Source organism: Prinia subflava, chromosome 2, assembly GCF_021018805.1.
Source record: "Prinia subflava isolate CZ2003 ecotype Zambia chromosome 2, Cam_Psub_1.2, whole genome shotgun sequence".
NCBI lineage: Eukaryota > Metazoa > Chordata > Aves > Passeriformes > Cisticolidae > Prinia > Prinia subflava.
In genome coordinates, this window is record NC_086248.1 from 110357589 (window position 1) to 110367840 (window position 10252).

The 10252-nt window shown below is 48.2% G+C and overlaps 1 long non-coding RNA gene across 7 annotated transcripts in view; it reads right to left on the reverse strand.

The window, feature by feature from the left end:
• Positions 1-6556, reverse strand: part of LOC134547508 (uncharacterized) — a 69888-nt gene extending 63332 nt beyond the window's left edge. For 5 of the 7 annotated variants that reach the window (XR_010079500.1, XR_010079501.1, XR_010079496.1 and 2 more), the window contains exons 1-2: positions 6237-6376; positions 4956-5474 (exon numbers count right to left, since the gene is read on the reverse strand). This is a non-coding gene — a long non-coding RNA (uncharacterized LOC134547508). Of the gene's footprint in view, positions 1-4955; positions 5475-6127 lie in introns of all 7 variants that reach the window. The other 2 variants (XR_010079504.1, XR_010079502.1) reach the window with 2 other exon arrangements.
• Positions 6557-10252: the final 3696 nt, after the last annotated feature.

Here is a 10252-nt window from a genome sequence, read left to right on the forward strand (position 1 = left end):
AGTCCAACCTATAAAACTCAGGTCTGGTGAGCATGACAGCATGCCTTGGAGGAACAGGGCTACAAGAGGGAAAACAAACAGCTCCATTCAACTCCTTAAAAAGGATCCTTATTTCATCTAACCACGGAGTCAGTACAACCCTCTTTGGTTGTGTGCACTGTAGGAGAGTGAGTAGTTCCAGCCACAAGTTATTTCTTCCACATCCCATCACTTTGTGTGGGTTTTTTACACCGCCAGTAGAGAGAATTCCGTAACTGAGCCCAACGGGGCAGGGAAGGATGAGAAGGAGAGGGAAGAGAAGCACCAAGAAAGCGATTTTTGGAAGGGGTGTCTTGTGTGTTGTTGGAAATATGTGCCATTTGTACCTGCCTTTAACTATCATGCATCCACTGTGAGTGTGAGGCAATAGAGTGAGACAAGGCCAGCTCTGCCCTGCACTGGGGGTAATTGGAGGTCACCCCTTCATTTCAGGGGACAGCCTCAAATTTCCTGCTGAATTTGTCTCTGAACAGCAATAAACAGCCGTCCACAGGCCCTGGATGGCAATCAACATACAAATTTCCCAATTTTTAGCTGCAGAAGGTGCAGTCTTGATTGAATCCCCTTTTGTTTAAGGACTGTAGGCCTTGGAGAGCTTTAATAAATCAGAGATTTCTGTACCCTGAACTGCACGGTTCATCCTCCCACACACTCGTGAGGTCAACCTGTTTTAGATAGGAAATCCTTCACCAAGTTCCTCTTTGCTCTGGACTAAAAAGGGTTCCTCAAGCCACAGTTTGAAGCTTGGTGTCAAAACCTGGGTGTGCACATGGAAAAACTTAAGGCTACACATTCAAACTGGGGCCTGAGCTAAGTCAAGGGCTTCTCTACCTTGAAAATACAAAGAGCAAGAGCAAGATAAGATGCATAATGAGAATTCCCTTTGTTATATAGACCAAAATACATAAGTATCTATTCTATATATTCTGTATATTCTATATATTCTATATAATCTATATATCCTATATAATATATTCTAAATATTCTATATAATATATTCTATATATTATATAATATATTATACATATTTATCAATTATCTATTATATATTGTATATTGTATATACATAATATAACATAATATATAGTATATAGTACATAGTATATAGTATATAATATATAGCATATACTATCTATTATCCATTATATATTGTATATATATTATACATATTACACATATTATATGCATTATATATATGTGTGTATATATATATACATACACATATATTTAAAATTTACACTGTGCATCACTCTAGAGTCTGAAACTTTATAAAGCAGAAGCCACAGTGATTTAAATTGAGAAATGTATTAAAAAACATCTATTATCAGCCCCTCTGCCTACAGTGCCAACAAAAATAAATAAAATAAAATAAAATAAAATAAAATAAAATAAAAAATAAAATAAAATAAAATAAAATAAAATAAAATAAAATAAAATAAAATAAAATAAAATAAAATAAAATAAAATAAAATAAAATAAAATAAAATAAAATAAAATAAAGAAGTTATTTCTCACTCTCAGTTTCTTCATTGCAAGGGTTTTCCAGCCCTCATGCTGGTGCCTATCCCAAGGGAAATGCTGACCTGTCCCAGCACCCAAATCCATGCTTCCCAGTTACAGCCCAGTGTCCAAGAGCTGCAATTCCCTGCTTTATTCTGTGCCAAATTTCCCTACCACCCCAAAAGGAGAGCAGCCCGGGCTGCAGCTGCTCCATCTCGGGCAGAGGAGGTGAGCCCCCAGCGTGAGAACATTTCGCCAAAGAAAGAACCCCCCCTGCAGCCCTCACGTTACACAAACAAGATAAAGTGTCCTCCCAGCCCAGAACTTGTGGCTGGGGCATGAGGAAGGAAGCTGGGAGGGGAGCCACAGCACTGCTGCCCCTGCCAGGCCTGGGAACGGAGAGGTTAAAAGGGCTCCTTCTTCCTCCCCAGGACAAAGATCTCCACCTCAGCTGTTCCCACCACGTCCAATTGTGCAAAGAGCTCAAGCTGCCACCCCTGTGGGTCTCCAGGATGTTTCCACGGCTCCAGAATGCATCCTTGCTGTTTCCTGGTGAGAGCAGCATGCTCCTTGCTGGGCACTCTGCACCTCTGCAGCCTCAGTGCTTGGCGGCTCCTTTACCTGTGCTGCTGACACCAGCCACGTGGCTGTGCTTGGCAGAGAAATTTGGGAAAGCACTGAGGCTCTGTCCCTGGGCTCTATATCCAATATATCCAGCAGGAGATACACAGCAACAACAGGAAAAGGGCATTCCCCTATCACAAGCCTGAAGTGCACATTTTGGTCCCTCCTGGTCCAAAGCTGAGCCAAAGAGGTTCACCAGCCTGAGCTGGACAGCAGAGGAGATCCTTTGTGTCCTCCAGGAGGGTGGCCTCCCCTCAAGGAGCTCAGGGGCCTCAGAGGAGAGGGCAATCTGCTCTCAAACCATGGCTGCAGCTCCAACAGAGATGCAGAGACAGATGCTAAATGAAGCAGACCGCTCAGTTTGGACTTGTACCTTATTCTGATACAGTGTGGACACGGATTCAGGGGAAGAGCTGGACAGATTTTGGCAAAAACCCCACGATATCCTATTGAAATGCAAGTCCTGGCTCCCGTTCAGTAGCCAGACAGCTCCTCAAACCCAACAGAAAGCCAAATCTGGGTCCAAATCTGGATTCAGCCTCTTTAACATCTCCCTAATTACTGCCAAGTAATTACTGTGCAAGTAACAAACTGCTAACAAGTTCCAATAAAGAAAACCTTTTGTAAAAAGAGAAGGAGGTAGGGGGAGGACTAATTTGCCAGGTAGGAGGTTTTAATGCCATCAGGGAAGATGTTGCTGGTCCCTTCATTAACAAGGCCTGTAGTTAATTCTGCTCTGGGCAAAGGGATTTTAAGATAAGGGAAAGAAAGAAGGGGAGGTGGGGGGGATTTTAAAAAGGAGCAATCCAGCCAGGAAATAAAATGAAGGAGATATTTTCAGTTTCTGGTGCAAGTGTGGGTTGAGTAGGGCTTACTCCCATGCTGGGACCCAAGGCTGTTGTGGGAGCTCTGCCAGGCCAGCCTCATTGCCATGCATCACCACAAAAAAACCCTCTGTGGGTAGCAGCTGGGAAGGGAGGTGGAAATCCCACTCACAGGGGCTGAGAGAGCAACATTTTAGGGGAAAACCAGCTCTGCTCTTTCATCACCATCTTGATGCTCGCACTGATGCCTTGGGAAGGCCGACCTGGAACAGAGACTGGACAGAGCTGGAGAATAAAGTGGGGATTTATTGAAAGGCTTCCAGGACACACCTTGGGCAGGACAAGAGCCTGGCCAGGGCTGCACCCAAGGTGGACTAAAAAATGGTCACAAAATGGCTGACTGGTCATGAGATCTTACACTTTAATGAGTTTTGGTCCATTTGCATACTGGGGTTTAATTGTCCAGTTACAGCTTCAGGTTGTGAGCTCCCATCCTTCTTGTTCCTCCCTCCAGCCCACCCTTGTTTGTGCTTTTGGGGCTGAAAGTTGTCCTTGGTGTGCAGCAGGAAAAGGATTTGTTTTGTGTCCCTGCTTTGTGAAGAGCTGAGTGACCCTGAATGTGAGCTCAGAGCTGCACCCCTGGGCAGCACAGAATCTGAAATACATGAAAGGTAAAACTTCAGGCCTCAGCAGCAGTCAGTGGTATCAACTCAAGCCAAGGGCAGCAGCTCATTTCAGCAAGTCAGGGATAAGAAAATTGACTACAAAGCCCCTCCCATCCATCAAGGGACAAACTGAGGCACCCTGAGCCAGCTTGCCATCCCAGCAGGCAGGATCACCCATCCTGGCTCCCAGGGTGTCCTTAAAAGCTGAAATGCCCTCGATTTGCTGCGCCGCTTGTGCTCGGACATGTTAGGTACCCTGCAAGGGTGAGGTGGCTACATCAGCCCGCGTGGTGATTAGCACATCAAAAGGCGTTTAAAAGGGAAGTATGCTGTTAATTTACTCTGGTAAAGACAGTGACAAACTGTGGAGGTTTTATCCTTCATCTCTATCCAGGACACCAGTAGGGGGGAAAGGGGTGGGGTTTGGTTTTTTTTTGTTTTTTTTTGGAACACGACAGGTTTTCCAGGGGATTTCCCAGGCTTGGGAAAAAAAAGTCTTTGGCTGAAGTTTGTGTTTCTGGTGTTGCATGAGTTATCAGGACCCGAATAGGAGCTGACTTAATCCACCATTGTTAGATGCTGGTCAATGCCAGGGATCATTGCACCTGCCTGCACATGCTGCCCTTGTGCTGTCATCAGCAAATAGCTGAGCACTTCAGCAGCAAACTGATTTTATAGCTCTGAAAGGCTCTACAGCCTCCTTGAGTGCTTGGGCCTTACAATTACTTTCATCCCCAAAAAAGTAAGCTCCTGAGGTTGCAATCCCCATCTGAGCCTTGTTCTCCTCCACACCCTTCCCCTATGAACGTTTGCCCAGGCACTCACTTTGATGTCTGCACAACATGGATGTTGTTCAGGAAAAGTTATGGGGTGAGTCACTGGGCTGGGATCCACCGGCAGCTCATCCTCCTCCAGGTAGGCTGAGGAGTGAGCAGCACAAAACTGCTCCTGGGGTTAAAGCAGATTATATCCCCTGAAGAACAAACCCCTTCATTGCTCCCGAGTCTTCAGCATCTTCCGCTGGGTTTGCCAGAAGTGCCAAGCTGAGACTCTGCTGCTTGGCCTCTGCGTAAAAGGGCAAGCCTAGGAGTTAGTTTAAAGGGCTGAGCTGCACACAAACCTCTGCAGTTTGGCAGATATCAAAGAGCAGCACTGTTGCTCAAAAATTCGCTTTTCCAAGCTAGACACAATAATTGGGGAGTGGGAGTGACAACCTAAACCTTGTCTTGCACTGCCAGCTGGTGAATTCCCCACAGGAGGTATCTAGCCTTCCCTCTTGGAGAAGAAAACATCCCCCACATACCCAAAGAGTCAGAAGAGCAGCAGGACCAGACCTGAATCTGGACTGAAAGGAGCAGATTAATTTCCATCCGTCGAGTGGATGCTGGAGCAGTTTGAACTCCGTTTGAGCTGCTAGAGCAGCTGAAACTTCAGTTCCTGCTAATTACAATTGTTCTTTCTGCACAAACGCATTTCTTTTCTCCAGCCACCAGTTCTGCAAAGCAACGGTCAGGCAGCCAATGCCTTCATCCACGAGGTTTAACAACTCTGCCTTCACACCTTAAGAGCTGCTGTTATCAAAGGAGCACAGCTGCTGACAGGAGTTACAGCTCACACAGCATCTCAGCACCTCTCAGCGCTGCTAAAGCTGCATCCAGCCCCACCTTTGCAAATGCTAAAGGCGCTGGGTTTACTTCTGTGAAGTCGAGCTGAGACAGCAGGGAAAACGTATTTAAATTTATGGTTGCCTGTGTTGAATGTCGTGTGCAGATGTGCAGGACCTACATCTTCACAGTCTGCTTCTACCCTTGCAAACATGTTGCTGGGGAAAAAAAAAAATAAAAATTTGCTCCGGTGATTATGCATTACCTAGAAATTAAAATAGATTGAGCAGACCATAATAAATACATGCCAGAAAAAAATATAAAGAATGTGTGGGAATGCCTATACTTTATCTTAACATTTCCTGGCAAAATAATTTCCTTATGGTGTAATCAAAAATGGAAAGCCAGCACCTAACTAAATTAAGTGCCACAAGCATTAATAATGGTTGAAATTACCAGTCAATTTATTTTTATATTGGATGATCTTCAAAGTTGTAGGTTGAGAATTGCTGAAACGTTTTAGAGATTTGTTTCTCAAATCAGAATACTTCAGGGATGAAAACATTAACTTGAATTTTAACATATAAAAATCCTTAGTGAAAGGAAATAGGTGTATTTTTTACAAAGAAAAAAAAAAAGGAAAAGAAAAACTTTAAAAGTTCCCCTGATAGTTACAGATGGTTTAATCTTTGGAACCTATTATGTGTTCATTTTCCCTTCAGCATTAATTATACATAATTACCACCACTTTACCCATACCCTTTCAAAAACGAAATCTGTTTACATTTTTCGCATACGTTGTATAAACGCAAGATTTTTTTTTAACGCAGATTTTTTTTTTTTTTTCCAGAAACGAGATTTTACAATTCACCTTCCGAGGGGACAAGGGCAGCCAGCGCGCGGCAAACCGGTTTTACTTTAAGTTCCCCTTCAGTACAGCTTAATTACTTTCTAGACTCTGGAAGCAATTAGGTTATCACCTCTCCGGAGGGCGCTGGAGGAGGGGGCGCGGCGCTGCGCGCTGCCTGCGCGGCGCGGGATATGCGCTCGGAGCGGCCCCGGGCTGCGGGCAGGGCCGAGAAGGGAGTCTGGGCAAATGGTCACTCACGTTCGGCCACAAAGGCAGGCTCTGGTCAGGGCTGAGAGCAGCGCGGGTGGTGTAAAAGGTTGGAGGAGGACTGTTCGCGCTTTTCAACCTTATAATTTCACCCTGCGCGCAAACCACGAAATTGTACGGTTCAACTCTTCCTCCTTTTTTTTTTTTTTCCTTTCTTTTTTTTCCCCCTCTCCTTGTCTCTCTCTCTCTTTCCCTCCCTCCCGCCCGTCGCAGATCGCTGTCAGGTGTTTTTTTTCCCGGCCGTGCAGGGATCAAAGCGCCCGGGAGGAGAAGCGCGCACGGTGGGGCTGACACACGGTGACACGGGGGGCACCGCGCCCGCTCCCCCGGGCGCTTCCCCTGGCAAGGGGCACTTCCCCAAGGGCTTCAGGAACGTTTGTTTCTTTTTTTTTTGTCCATCCCCCCACTTCCCCGTGAGTGGGGAGACTCATTCCCCGGCTGTTCCATCTCGGTGCTCTCCTCCGGGGTGTTTCGGAGAGGGGCAATGCCAAGGGAAGGGGCACCTCCCTACGGCCCGACCCCAAACTCTCCGCGCCTGGCAGCAGCTCCATTATTTGCATGTCATGTTTATAACCTGGTGGAAACCAAGACTGATATTTGTGGCCGGGAGAAGATGACTTTCACCTCTCCGGATCACTCTCTTAAATAAAAAAGAATTGACCAGCTATGGGCGTAAGCATTTGTCTTGAGTTTGCGGTCATTATCTTTATTATATTGCCTCGGCAATAAATAAATCCAGTAGTTACTACCCCACAATAAAACCGTAGTAGATGGGACACCTCACTATTACTTTCTTAACAATCTGCCATCTCTTCACCTCTAAATCTTCCCTGCCTGCCCGGCTCGCCCGGCTCGCTCCCGGCCCGCAGGTGCGGAGCCTCCGCGCCGCTGCCTCCACCCGTCCCGCCCTGCGCTCTCCTTTCCCTTTTCCCGGTGATTCCTCATCCCGGAGGCTCCTGCCGGCCCCGCAGGTGCCGGTCCTGCCCGCGGGCTGCTTCCCCCCGTGCCCGGGGGTGCCCGGGTGCCTCTCCCGGGTGGGTGCCCCATCCCCTCGGGGGGTATCCCCGGGCCCCTTCAGGGGCATCCCCCAGCTCAGTGGCCACCTGTGGACGTTCCCTGGGTGGGTTTTCCCCGCGGGCGGCCCCCGGGAAGGTGTCCCCCGTGGGTAACCCCTCCTGAGCACCCCCTGCCAGCAGGTGGGACCCCCTCTTTGGGACCATCGCGCTCCTACCCCACCACCCCAACCCTTCCACCCCTACCCCGGCCCGAGGGGATGCTCCTCTCTGAACTTTGACCGTCCCCATTTCTTGTGTGAGGGGTTTTTTTGGGGGGTGGGGGAGGCCGAGGAACAGCCCCAGAGCAAAGGCTCAGCGGAGAAGGAAAGCACTGCCGCCGTGCCAGGGAGCTTTCACCAGCGCTCCCTGACTCCCGCTGCCTCTCTCTGGTTCTTTTCCCCCCTATTCCATAGGTAAATGTCCACGCAATAATATTTATTTACAGGATTCTGCACCTATTTTTTTTTTAATTGTATTTTACCAGGGTGATTCCTTCTTGCTTTTAAAACAAGCGGCTTGGAAAAATATTCCCATTTGGGGCAGGAGCAAAGGAGAGGAAAAAGGGGGGGTGGAAGCAATTTTATTTATACCTTTGACATTTAAAAGAGCATAATTAATTTGTCCTGCTTGCATTAACATTGTTGAGGAAGGTTTCAGAAAGCAAACCAGCAAAGGGAAAGGGGGGGAGGAAAAATAGAAGCTCGCCTAGAAAGCTTAGGATTTTTTTTCCCTCTTTCAGATGTGTAATCAATCATTCGAGTAGGAGGCAGCAAAATTGTAAAGATTCGATAGATTAAAATGCAAATGAAAGGTAGAAAAAGAAACATTAACATGGCAATCAAAGATTTAATAATCGTAAATCACGGTGGGGTTTTTTTGTTGCAGCTGCAGTTTGTGTGTTTTTTATGTTTTAATCATGTTCGTTCTATAAATAAATAATTTCTGAAACGAGACTAATTTTTCACTATTTTAACCGTGGGCTATGGCACTAATTTATTTTTTTTTTAAATGTATGGAACTCCAGATTGCAAACTATCAGACCAGAAAAAAGGAAAAAAATAGCTAAGTTGGACTAGTTCACATTTGAAATTTCAAGCAGAGTGTCTTCGCAGTGCCGACCGCTTCACTTTCCAATTGAAATCCTTATAAAGTTTATTTGGAATCATAAATGTTTACGTAAAAGCACACAACGGCGTTTCTTTGCAAGGCTAAAGGTAGCGCCAACCCTCATTCCTGGAGGAAACATGGAAAAATATATATATGTGGGTGTATGTATGTGTGTGTGTGTGTGTGTATTTTTTTTTCCTTTTCCCTATATATGTATGTATAGGAAAAAGAACAATAACACTTAGGCTGTATCACCTCCAAATTAGAGCGTTGCTAAATTTCCAAGGGAAGATTAAAGAGGGGGAAACCTGGGGAGACAGCTGATCAATGCGGCGAAGGACAAGCAGGAGAGGATTCGCTCTCCCCCCTCGCTTTAGCGCGGCGCCTGAGAGGGCTCCGGGACTGCCTGGGATGGCTGTGGCAAAACCAGCATCCTTCTCTCCTGGCTCACACGGGCTCGGTTTGGGGCTTTGGCACCCCCAGGTCCCGCCTTATGGGGTGCACTGGCTCGTCCTCTGGGAAAATGGCTGGAAAAGAATTCTTTGAACTTTTGGGCTCAGTGGATGGAGTTCATTTTGCGCGGCGAGGAAGCGGGAGAAAGGAGTTAATCTTGACTTCGTTGGTAATCTTTATAGAGCCGAGGGAGAGAGAAGGGAGAGGAGGAAAATCCCCCGTTGGGCTGCTCCGGTTTGGGGGTTTGCGGCAGCGCTGCCGTCTCCAAAGAGCGCTCGGCGGAAAGACTCCGCTACAAAACCCAGCAGAACGCGGGGAACGAGCCGCCTTTCGGGGACCGTCTCCTCCTCGCCGAGGGGCCCGTGCCCGTCCCGTTTCCCCCTCCCCAGCTCCCCCGGTGCTCCCGGCAGCGCTCCCGGCCGCCGGACCCTTCCCCGGGGCGGCCGCCTCTCCGCGCCGCGCATCCCCCGCGGCCGAGGACATCCCGCGGGGAGGGGGACCCCGAGGAGCCCCCCAGCACCCCAGCAGCCCTGCAGGCGGGTACTGAGCATTTGCGGGGGGGGGGTAGAATTCACCTTTTTTTTTTTTTTTTTTCCCCCAGCCAAATCACATCATACCCGCACGATTTTTTTCTCCCTCGCTGGAGCCCTATTTTTCCTCCCCGCTTCCCCTCCCCAGGCTGGGGTGTCCCGGCACGGACCGCGCTCCGGGCGGTGCCCGGGACTTGCTGTCTGCCAGGCGGGGAGCGGGCCCGGGGGCTCCGGGGGGCTCCGGGGGGCTCCGGGGCCGGGAGGGTCCGGGGGGGCCCCGCCGCCCCCCGCAGCCCCTGACCCCGGCATGCACGGCGCGGCTCCATTGATCATCCCGGCCCGCCACCCCCTCCCTTTATGAGATAATGCAATTACAAACATCAATAAGGAGCTGCGAGGGGAATCATTATGCGGTGACAGTGATAAATGACGGTGCAGAAATAGCATGCCTTTTTTTTTTTTTTTTTTTTTTTTTCCCTAACAATCCAGGGGCTTTGGGGGCTGAGCACAGTCACCAAGGTAACAGATGACATCCAAAATGGCACCAAAGGAAAAAAAATGAACAGTCTTTCTTTCGCCTTTCACTCTTTTCGCCCTGCTCTTCCAAAAGAGTTAGTTGGGGCTTTGCAAGCAGCTGCCACACAGGCATGCGGGCATTTCCACACGCATTAAAGGGACGGGGAAGGCTCGCTGGCTGTCACACACAAAGCACCAGCCCGGCCCGGGAGCTGAGC